The 10866-nt window shown below is 43.9% G+C and overlaps 3 non-coding genes across 3 annotated transcripts; 1 reads left to right on the top strand and 2 right to left on the bottom strand.

The window, feature by feature from the left end:
* Positions 1-284: 284 nt before the first annotated feature.
* Positions 285-366, bottom strand: TRNAL-AAG (transfer RNA leucine (anticodon AAG)). The gene has a single exon. It is a non-coding gene; the product is annotated as a tRNA-Leu (tRNA).
* Positions 367-3559: 3193 nt separating this feature from the next.
* On the bottom strand, positions 3560-3631 carry TRNAE-CUC (transfer RNA glutamic acid (anticodon CUC)). The gene has a single exon. It is a non-coding gene; the product is annotated as a tRNA-Glu (tRNA).
* A 753-nt stretch (positions 3632-4384) lies between these two features.
* Positions 4385-4457, top strand: TRNAF-GAA (transfer RNA phenylalanine (anticodon GAA)). The gene has a single exon. It is a non-coding gene; the product is annotated as a tRNA-Phe (tRNA).
* Positions 4458-10866: the final 6409 nt, after the last annotated feature.

Here is a 10866-nt window from a genome sequence, read left to right as displayed (position 1 = left end):
TTTTGTTTGTGTTGTTGATTGTTGCATCCTCAGGGCCTAGAATGATGCCGAAAATATACTGGCCGCTCAAATAGACTGAACAACAATGTATAGACTAATAGATTATTTGAGCGCATGTTTTCCGTTGTGCATTGTTTTGGGGTAGTTACCTATGGCCCTTGGGTAAACAGAAGTCAAAACGAGGGAAGATAAGGACTGACTTTGTAGAATATTAGAACTGCCCACTTCGGGCATGAAGAAAAGTCGTCTAACATCAGGCAGTCTCACAATAAAGAAAACAGCCTTGGCAGCGGTGGGATTCGAACCCACGCCCCCGAAGAGACTGGAGCCTTAATCCAGCGCCTTAGACCGCTCGGCCACGCTACCTCTTCCGGCGTGCATGTCTTCCGCATTTTTACTAAGAGTGATAGTCTTCCCTTTACGGTTCCTTCACGTTTCCGTTCTAGGACATTTATTTGGCGTTCTCCTCACCAATTCTGCCATGGAATTCTGCCTGGCGTTCAACCACCACCCAGCCTGATCCCTGATACCCTATTTCCCCACAGTTGGGAGTAGCGGGGAAGGAAACCAGGGGATCCGAGCCGCCCGCCCGATTGTAACCAACCCGGGAGGAAAGAGCTGCAGGTGGTCGTGTGGGTTGCAGGTCCGCGGTGGACGGTGATGTCCCCCGGAGCCGCGACACAGCTGAGAGTCCAGGAGTGGTTTTGGATGAGGGGACGCTAGGGGGAAAAGACAACTCGACGAAAGGAGCACAGAGCCCAGTTCTCAGGACGAACGCGGTCTCTGCAGAAATGCCCCCAGGACCAAAGGCACTGGGCGGTTCATTTTGAAACGCCAAGGTTTAAATCAAAACTATAAAGAGAGGCGGGTTCCATCCCTGGGACGGGAAGATCCCCTGGAGAAGGGCATGGCAACCCACTCCAGTATTCATGACTGGAGAATCCCATGGACAGAGGAGTAGCCTGGCGGGCTACAGTCCATGGTGTCGCAAAGAGTCAGACATGACTGAAGTGACTTAGGATGCATACATGCATTATCCTTAGCTGCAATAATTTATCAATTACCAGGTGTTATTTTCTAAGGAGATTACCTTAGGAAAATCACTAAGAAAAAGGATTCTCAATAGAGCAAAAGCAACATAGTGACCCCCTACTCTTCCTAAAGCTTATTTCCCTAGTTTCTCCGTATATCCCAAGCTAGGAGCCTCTTTTCTCATCTGCTGTGTCATTTCGAGCCCTCTCCGTGGTTCTCCCTCTCGGTCCCTCACAACACCAGTAGACTCTCCTCCACTATCAGTATTATTAATATGTACTCCCACCAGTCCTGGATGGCAGTATGGACATAATTTGATGGAAACCGACCACTTTGTGACAAGTTTAACCCTCAGACACAAAGACCAATGATATCCTCCTGCTAGGTACTAACTAGTTTAATACTTCATCAGCGTCATCTTGATCCATCAAAGGCATCAATTCAGAGACCAGTTTTCTCTTTCTGGGGTTTGCATTCCTACATGGTAAACTAACAAGGGGAAAAAAGAAAATTGAAGAAATAAATTGAGATAAACTGACTATCAAAGATCGGGCATCAGGAGCCCACTCATTCATTCAACAAGTATTGATCCTGGGCACCTGGACGCTAAGCTGTACACTGAATATTCAGTAGAAACATTTGACCAGTGCTATCCTCACCCTCAGAACTACCAGGGAAGGCAAACATTCATCAGGTCATTATAACTCAGGGTTGTAAATAAAGGAGGGCTGCGTTCACATTTAGTTGGAAGAGCTAACTTAGCATAGATCTGGAAAGGTCTGGTTGGAAGAATTTATGAATGCACTGAGGAATGTATGTTGAAGTGAGACAGACCTGGTGAGAAGTGTAATAAGGAAAGTTTGGGTGGAGGGGGGCCAGGGTCAAGATTGAACCTGCAACCCCTTTCCTCCAACAGGCCCTCTCCTGGAGGGAAGACAGAGATTCATGAAGGAGTGAGACATGCAAGCAGAGAGAAAGAGGTGAAGGAGAAATGATCTCCACGCAGAAGAAGAAAATTCAGGTAGCTTTCAAAGAAGAGTCCTTTGTCTCTAATCCAATCAAGTTTATGTGGAAAAGTTTTAATATTTAGAAAAGCATTAAACACATTTAAGGGTTCTACCCAGATTCCTCTCTAAAAAACAGATATTAAAAAGAAATGAAGCAAAAGATTCTTGCTACATAGAAAGGAGACAAAATATCATTAAAAGAAGATGTTGTTCAAGAGGTGTTTGCCATCAGGCCTATAGGTTGATTTCCTCTGAAACATTAAGCAAAAAAAACATAGAACAACTTCAGTAAACAGAGAAATTCAACAAACTACTACTTTTATGCTTAGAGAAAAATAAAATTTCTTATATAAATTGATATTACATAGGTGTTAAAATGTATTAACATAAGAAGACTGTTGGCAAACTAACAAAGGAGTGTCCCAGCTCAAAGAGGTTTTGAAATTTGGGAATTTATATTTGGGGGTTGGGGGAGAGCAGGAAATGTGCAATTAGTTAGAAAGAGTACTACTGTTTCATTTAACATGATCATAAAAACACCATCTGTTTGTAGAGTAAGATCAGGGACACCATGATTTCTATTTGGAAATTTGTGAAGAGTTCAAATGCACACTGAACTTTTATAAGAAATGAGAAGGAAATAATAAGCAATACACCTGTGACTGTTATTTAGACAAACCAAGTAACAAAGCTTCGTGCCCCAGTACTGTCAGACAGAAGCTAGTTATCACAAAGGCATGAAACTGTCAAAAGTCAGGAGAATAACAGGATCCGCTTTTCTTCAAGTAGTTATCAGTAAATTTCTCAGGTACGCATTCAGACATGCTCAATACTTTGCCTGTTTCTTAGTTTTTGACAGTTTTCCTTTAATGATCTAGCCTTCCCCAATTTCTTTCTTAGCAAACCCCAGACAAACTGTAAATTCGTAGCTAAAGAGAGGTGGAGGCGCTGGGGAAATCAGGCAGTCCGGAGCTCGCCTAGGCCCAAGATTCAATTACCCTGCCAGTATTTCTGGCGATCTCCCTTCTCCCAAAGCAGTGAAACTAGAAAATCCACCAGAGAGAGTGCTTTTCAAAATTCCAGCTGCTCTCCCGGATTCAGAAACTCGCCCACAACCAGCGAACACAAACGTCCAGAAAATAGCTTCTCGGTTTCTTTCATCTTCATTTGTAACTGTTTTTTCATTATGTTATGCTAATCTCGATCAACTCCTAAAGCTAATCAATTGCCTCCAAAATTTCCCTCTCACTGGATCATCCAATCGAATAAAATAAAATTTTGAGGCATTTAGGAATAGTGGACAGCTTTTTGATCAATGACAAGTAACTAACTCATTTACCCATTCTTTGTAAACCATTGAAATTTACATCATTTGTCATTTTGAGCTTAGAATATCAAAACCATTGCAGGGCTTCTAAACCGAAAATGTTTCATATGGAAATTAAAAGTTAGCTTGCATACACTTCTAAAGTTTCCCCTATGCGGGAACACTGGTAGTAAAAACAAAAACGAACTCTTTCTTCCCTGACCGGGAATCGAACCCGGGCCGCGGCGGTGAGAGCGCCGAATCCTAACCACTAGACCACCAGGGAAGGTGCTAGAGACCTGTCAAGAAAAACCTACGAGGCTAATGTTTCGTAGGTACAAAGTGACACTGTAACAGGATCACTTTCGTTTTTACAAGGACCTCCTGTCCGCACCCGGAGAAGGCAATGGCACCCCACTCCAGTACTCTTGCCTGGAAAATCCCATAGATAGAGGAGCCTGGTGGGCTGCAGTCCATGGGGTCGCGAAGAGTCGGATACGACTGAGCGACTTCACTTTCATTTTCCACTTTCATACATTGGAGAAGGAAATGGCAACCCACTCCAGTGTTCTTGCCTGGAGAATCCCAGGGACGGGGGAGCCTGGTGGGCTGCCGTCTATGGGGTCGCACAGAGTCGGACACGACTGAAGGGACTTAGCAGCAGCAGCAGCAGCAGTCTGTCCGCACCAACCAATAAAATATGGAAGAGAGGAAGATGTGGCAACGCCGAAGAAGAAGAAATCGGGGCATTGTAGCTTCACAGAGTCTCTCTCCCTGCTCCAGACCTGTGGAGTTACTCAGGAATAAATTGTAGATTTAATGAAGTCATTACAGCAGTTCCTAAAACATTAATTTGTAATTGTCTTCTCTTTCTCCTTATAAACTGGTGAGCCATTAGAAGATGAAAGTCCTTTTAAAATTTATCTTTGACTTCCTCAAGTGCTTATCGTGATGTTTATCAAACAAATTCTTAATAAGTAGTGACTAAAAGGACAGAGAATAAAGCCATTACACATTATTTTAAAGGCTTGTGGGCGGAGCCGAAATAGCTCAGTTGGGAGAGCGTTAGACTGAAGATCTAAAGGTCCCTGGTTCGATCCCGGGTTTCGGCAGGCAAACCGTTCATTTTAGTGTTTACTAAAATACTGAATGTACTAATGTAAACAAAATACACACAGAACCAAAAAAATAGGAGACTTTTTTTTTCTCAAATTCATAAAGGAAGACACAAGAGGATTGTGCAATAAGACGATTCTTTCAGTCGGAGAAGCCTAGGGATGGACTTCTACATTTAACTAAATGGAAATAGTTCCAAATGTGCTAAAGGAAAACCACTTTCCCTTCTTTTTTGTAATATTTAGTATGTATCTTCTTTCTTGGTTCAGATTCTGTTCCATTTATGCTATGCTCCTCTTTCTTCAAACCTACATCTTCTTCATTCCCATGGAATTAGTCCAGCAACCGTAAGCCAAAATCAAGGGGACTCCACTTTCTCTCGTTCATTTCTACTTAATGATGTCCCCTTTCCCCCTAATCTTATTCTCTGCCAGATTCTAATGCAAAGGATACTAGTCTCCCAGGTAGATATGAAAAAGATAAGTTTAATATGAGGAATATCAATTATATTTTTTTCGACATCATTTTCCTTCAGTAAAAATTTATTGAATAAGTGGACTCCTATGTAATTCTGAAGAGAAAGAGAGAGGCAAGGCAGGAGAACTGAAGAAAGTTTCCTAGAAAATGAAGTCATCTGAGTTGAATTGAAGAGGTGGCTCCTGGCTGGAAGAGAGTACCGGGCAGGGTGCGTGGTAAACTGAGCCAGAGCCTTGAAAGAAAGAAGACTCAAGATACTCCTGTGGTTTATTTTTTTCCCTATCTCCTAATTTTCTGGTTCTTCACATATTCCAACCTCTTGCTACTCAGAGGAAAAGTTTTCCCTCATTTCCAAGGTTAATTAATACTCCAGCTGAGCTTTTGACAACCTTCTCCTAAATTCCATTCTACCCTTGTGTCTTTGATCTCTCTCCCTCTTACCTGCCTCTCTTCAGACTACAAAATGCCTAATCCTTATCTTTAGACAAGAAGAGAACACATGCTCTCCTGTCTTGCCCTCAGGTTTCTTCCCCAGAGGCTTTCCTTCCACTCACCACCAAACTTGTGTCAGGAACAGTATTTGTCTCGGCTTCCTTGCCTTAATTGCTCATCAGCTTACTTCTGCCTTCCAATCCTAAGAAAACATTACCACCAGCCACTCAAGTTTCTAATGCTTTGGCTACCGCCGCCCCCCGCCTCCCCCGCCCTAAACTTAATTTTGTGCAGAATGCAAACTATTGACAACTCTTCCTTCACGACACAGTCTTCCTTGGACCTTTTCTTCTCTGTGCTCTCCGGCTGCTCTGTTTCCATCTTCCCTCTCCCCCACTTCTAAGGACTCTTTTTAGAAATGGCTTCTTCTCAGTGTTCTGACCTCTGTCTTTTTAAAATTCATTTTTAACTTTTAGATGATTGTAAGTTCACATTCAGTTATAAGAAATAATGAAGAAAGATATCATGTATGCTTTACTGAGTTGCCCCCAATAGTGACACATTGCAAAATTATAATGCAGTATCAGGAGCAGGGTATTGATATTGATAAAGTCAAAGTACAGAACATTTCCATCACCACTAGGGTCCTCAGGTTGCCCTTTTATAGCTGCTGACCTCTTATTCCCCCCACCCCAACATCTGGCAACCACTAATCTGCTTTCCATTTCTACAACTTTGTAATTTCAAGAATGTTATATAAATAGAACCATATATACAATATAATCTATTGGGACTGGCTTTTTGCACTCACTGTAATTTTCTGGAGATTCATCCAAGTTGTTGAACCTTTCATAGTTTGTCCTTCTTATTACTGAATAGTATTCTGTATATTATTCACCACAGTTTGAACATTCTTCATTGAAGGACATTTGGGTTGTTTCCAGGTTTCTACCAGTATGAATAAATATACTGTAAACACTTGCAGATAGTTTTTATGTAAACATCAGTCATCATTTCTCTGGGATATATGTTCAGGAGTGCAGCTGTTGGGTAGCATGGTACTTGCATATTTAGTTTTTAAAGAAACTGAGAAAGTGTTTCCCAAAGTGGTTGCACCTAACCCTAACCCTAAACCCTAACCCTAACCCTAAACCCTAATCCTGACCCTAACCCTAACCTATCAGCAACATATATAGCCTCATCAACCTTTGGCGTTGTTACTAGTTTTATTGTAGCTCTTCTGATAGGAATCTAGTAACATCTCATTGTGGTTGTAATTTGCATTTCCCTAGTGGCTAATGACGGAGAAGGCAATGGCACCCCACTCCAGTACTCTTGCCTGGAAAATCCCATGGATGGAGGAGCCTGGTAGGCTGTAGTCCATGGGGTCACTAAGAGTCGGACACGACTGAGCGACTTCCCTTTCACTTTTCACTTTCATGCATTGAAGAAGGAAATGGCAACCAACTCCAGTGTTCTTGCCTGGAGAATCCCAGGGATGGGGGAGCCTGGTGGGCTTCCGTCTATGGGGTCGCACAGAGTGGGACACGACTGAAGTGACTTAGCAGCAGCAGCAGCAGTGGCTAATGATGTTGAAAACTTTTTTGTGTGTGTATTTGCCATCTATATATCTGCTTTGGTGAAATGTATCCTCAGGTCTTCTGTCCAGTCGAGGAAGAACTTTTGTGTACAGGTTTTTGAGTGAGAAGTTCCTGAAAATAACTTGAAGTTCAGACCTGTTGCACATCTGTCTTGGATTATACACTTGTCAGGTAATGCAATATAATGAAGCAGTACTTACAAAATGCAATATAGCCTTACTGTTTTGGGGAAGGCCAATTGCAGAGTGGAGAAATCCCCGGGATAATAAGTCATTAAGAAGAGTTTCTTCCAGTTTGCCTGACTGCACCACCCTACCCCTGTGTGCAACATGTAAAGATAAAGCAAACAGGTAGTGTTAAAAAAAAATAAATAAAGTCAGGCCCAAAATGGAGTCATTTATGCTAAGCCTCATTGTCACCAAGCCCAGACTTAGCGTTTTTGCCCGCCTGGAAATGTAATGTAAAATCAGTCAATCAGGAACTACCTGATCAGTATTAGTTAGATAATCTAGCTCCTGCCATGCCCTAAAGGAAAGAAATTTAGCAATAACTAGGTTCATGCCTGGAGAATCCCAGGGACGGGGGAGCCTGGTGGGCTGCCGTCTATGGGGTCGCACAGAGTCGGACACGACTGAAGCGACTTAGCAGCAGCAGCAGCAGCAATCATCTTTTTTTCCCTAATATACCTTCCTTGTTCCTGCTCACTTCTACCAGAGCCTTCCATTTTATACAGCTCCTCGGAGCTCCTTCCTATCCGCTAGATTGGATGCTGCTCCACTGGCATCGATTTTTGTTCAAATAAAATCTTTTTTAAAATTTAAGATGCCTCAGTTTATTTTTTAACAGCAGTATGCGCCCTTAAGTCAGGTGGTTGACCGAGAATACTGCTGAGGGGAAAAAAAATTTTTTTTTTTTGAGAGAATCCTGTAAAGGGAAGGTGAACAAAAGAGACCGGGTCTCGTCGGATGTCCGGGCAGAACTGCAGGCACTGCTCGCAGGCGCGGTCCCACCGCCGCCCAGCACGGGGAGTTTGACCTGCTCCGTGTCCGGCCTGGGCCGGGTCCCCCCCTCCTTAGACAACCTGGTACCCCCGGGCTCCCCCGGGAGCCCCATGTTGGTGCCGGGCCCAGTGCGGACGCCCGCTCTACACAGCGCCGGAGTCCCGAACCCCCGGGCACCCACGATCCGCCGGCCTCAGCCTCCCAAGAAGCTGGGATTACAGGCGCGCGCCACCGAGCCCGGCGCGGGGAGACGAGGCGCCGCGGGCCTGGAGGCCGCGGCCAGCTGCCCTTGCAGTGATGCGGTGCGGGACCCACGCGGCGACTCCCCTGTTCCCAGCCCACTACCCCCTCAAGATTGCTGGAAGGGGCTCAAGAGACGCAGAAAGCAAGGGCAGAAATGTGAATACGCTTCTTTTATTGTGTTGTCCTGGGAATCTTTGCATAAACGGCCATAAATTAATCAGAGGATGAGCGTTGAGCGTTCTTCGCAAATTTCAATGCGTACAAAATCACAGGGGGGTCTCGCCAAAATGCAGGTTCTAATGATATGGATCTGGGGGTGAGCTCTGAGATTCTTCATTTCTAAGAAACTCCCAGGTGTGGCCAATCAGTGGCCCGGGCGGCAAATTCTACACTCTTATTTATCAGTGACAGCTTTATATTAGAACATTATGGAGAAAAATAAAAGATACCCACAGTTGTGCCTTCCCAAACGATCGTAGGCATCTACCCCACCACCCCCGACCCTGCACCCTTTTTAGTCCCCGCCCTCCTGCATGCATAATTTTTTGCCTGGTTGAAACCTTGACATATGTACAGTACCATGTTGGATGCATTTGTTTGCTGCTTTGTGCTAAGTAATAAATAAACGCAGTATGTTAGTTGCTTAGTCGTGTCCGACTCTGCGACCCCATGGACTGTAGCCGGCCAGGCTCCTCTGTCCACGAATTTCTCCAGGCAAGAATACTGGAGTGGGTTGCGATTTCCTGCCCCAGGGGAGCTTCCTGACCCAGGGATTGAACCCAGACCTACTGCATTGCAGGCAGATTCTTTACAGAGATAATAATAAATGTAGAGAACTGTTCAATTATTGCTCTGTCAGCCAACATTTACTGAGACCCCTCTTTGTGCTGTCCATCTGGGGAATCAGAGAGCACAAAATGCACTCTTCTGAGGAGCTTATGGCCTGATTTTAAAAAAAATGCAAACAAGTAAATCAGCGAGAATTAAAAATTGTATTCTTCCATAGATGTAAGGGCAGGGTTTTGTGTAGAGGACATCATCAGTCCAGACACCTAACCTAAAGATGGGGAGGGTTTACTGGAGGAGATGATAGCTGAAATGTGTCTTAAAGATGAGCTATGATTAGGCAGGTAAGGAAGGTGTGGTCAAGATTTATAATAAATATTATTGGGTCTTCCTCACAGGACACACAGTTTCTGAAACCCTAGGACTTTCCTAATTGATGAGAGCCATAAAGGTGCCTTTTGTTATGTTAATGATGGAATTTTGGAACAACTCACTTGGAGGGGTCAGATTGCAAGGAAACTAATCTTCTGATTGAAGGATTGAAACTCTCAGTCCCACCTTCAACTCCAGGGAGGGGAGAAGGGCTAGTTCAGTTCAGTTCAGTTCAGTTGCTCAGTCATGTCTGACTCTGCGCATGGACTGCAGCATGCCAGGCTTCCCTGTCCATCGCCAGCTCCTGGAGCTTGCTCAAACTCATGTCCATTGAGTCAGTTAAATTACTGATGGCCTATGATTTAATAATAGTGCCTATATAATGAAGCATCCATTAAAAAAAAATTTTTTTTTAAAGGACAGGGTTTGAAGAGTTTGGGGCTGGAAATGTGAGGACTTGGAAATGTGAGGACTGTGACCAGCTCAGAGAAGGGATGGAAGTTCCATGTTCCCTTTACCCATACCTTGCCCTTTGCAACTCTCCCTTCTAATTATTCCAGAGCCTGTTATAATAAGCCAGTAAACTCATACAAGCTCAACATTCAGAAAACTAAGATCATGGCAAATGGTCCCATCACTTCTTGGCAGACAGATGCAGTGGAAACAATGACAGACTTTATTTTGGAGGGCTCCAAAATCACTGCAGATGGTGACTGGAGCCATGAAATTAAAAGAAAGAAAAGTTAGACCAACCTAGACAGCATATTAAAAAGCAGAGACATTACTTTGCCAACAAAGGTCCATCTAGTCAAAGCTATGGTTTTTCCAGTAGTCATGGATGGATGTGAGAGTTGAACTATAAAGAAAGCTGAGCACTGAAGAATTGATGCTTTTAAACTGTGGTGTTGGAGAAGACTCTTGAGAGTCCCTTGGGCTGCAAAGCAATCCAATAAGTCCATCCTAAAGGAAATCAGTCCTGAATATTCATTGGAAGGACTGATGCTGAAGCTGAAACTCCAATACTTTGGCCACCTGATGTGAAGAACTGACTCATTTGAAAAGACCCTGATGCTGGAAAGATTGAAGGTGGGAGGAGAAGGAGACAACAGAGGATGAGATGGCTGGATGGCATCACCGACTTGATGGACATGAAAAGTGAAAGTGAAGTCGCTCAGTCATGTCCGACTCTTTGCAACCCCGTGGACTGTAGCTTACCAGGCTCCTCCATCCATGGGATTCTCCAGGCAAGAATACTGGAGTGGGTTGCCTGGGAGTTGGTAACGGACAGGCAGGCCTGGGGTTCTGCAGTCCATGGGGTCGCAAAGAGTCAGACATGACTGAGCAACTAAACTGACCTGAAACTCATATATAAAATGTTTCTCTGAGTTCTTTTATCTAGCAAATTAATCAAACTCAGAGAGAGGAGTTTTTTAAAAATATCATCTATAATCAGTTGATCATATGCACAGCTGACAACCTAGACTCGTGATTGG

The sequence above is a fragment of the Bubalus kerabau genome, chromosome 3, assembly GCF_029407905.1.
Source record: "Bubalus kerabau isolate K-KA32 ecotype Philippines breed swamp buffalo chromosome 3, PCC_UOA_SB_1v2, whole genome shotgun sequence".
NCBI lineage: Eukaryota > Metazoa > Chordata > Mammalia > Artiodactyla > Bovidae > Bubalus > Bubalus kerabau.
This window is presented reverse-complemented; position numbering and strand designations above follow the sequence as displayed.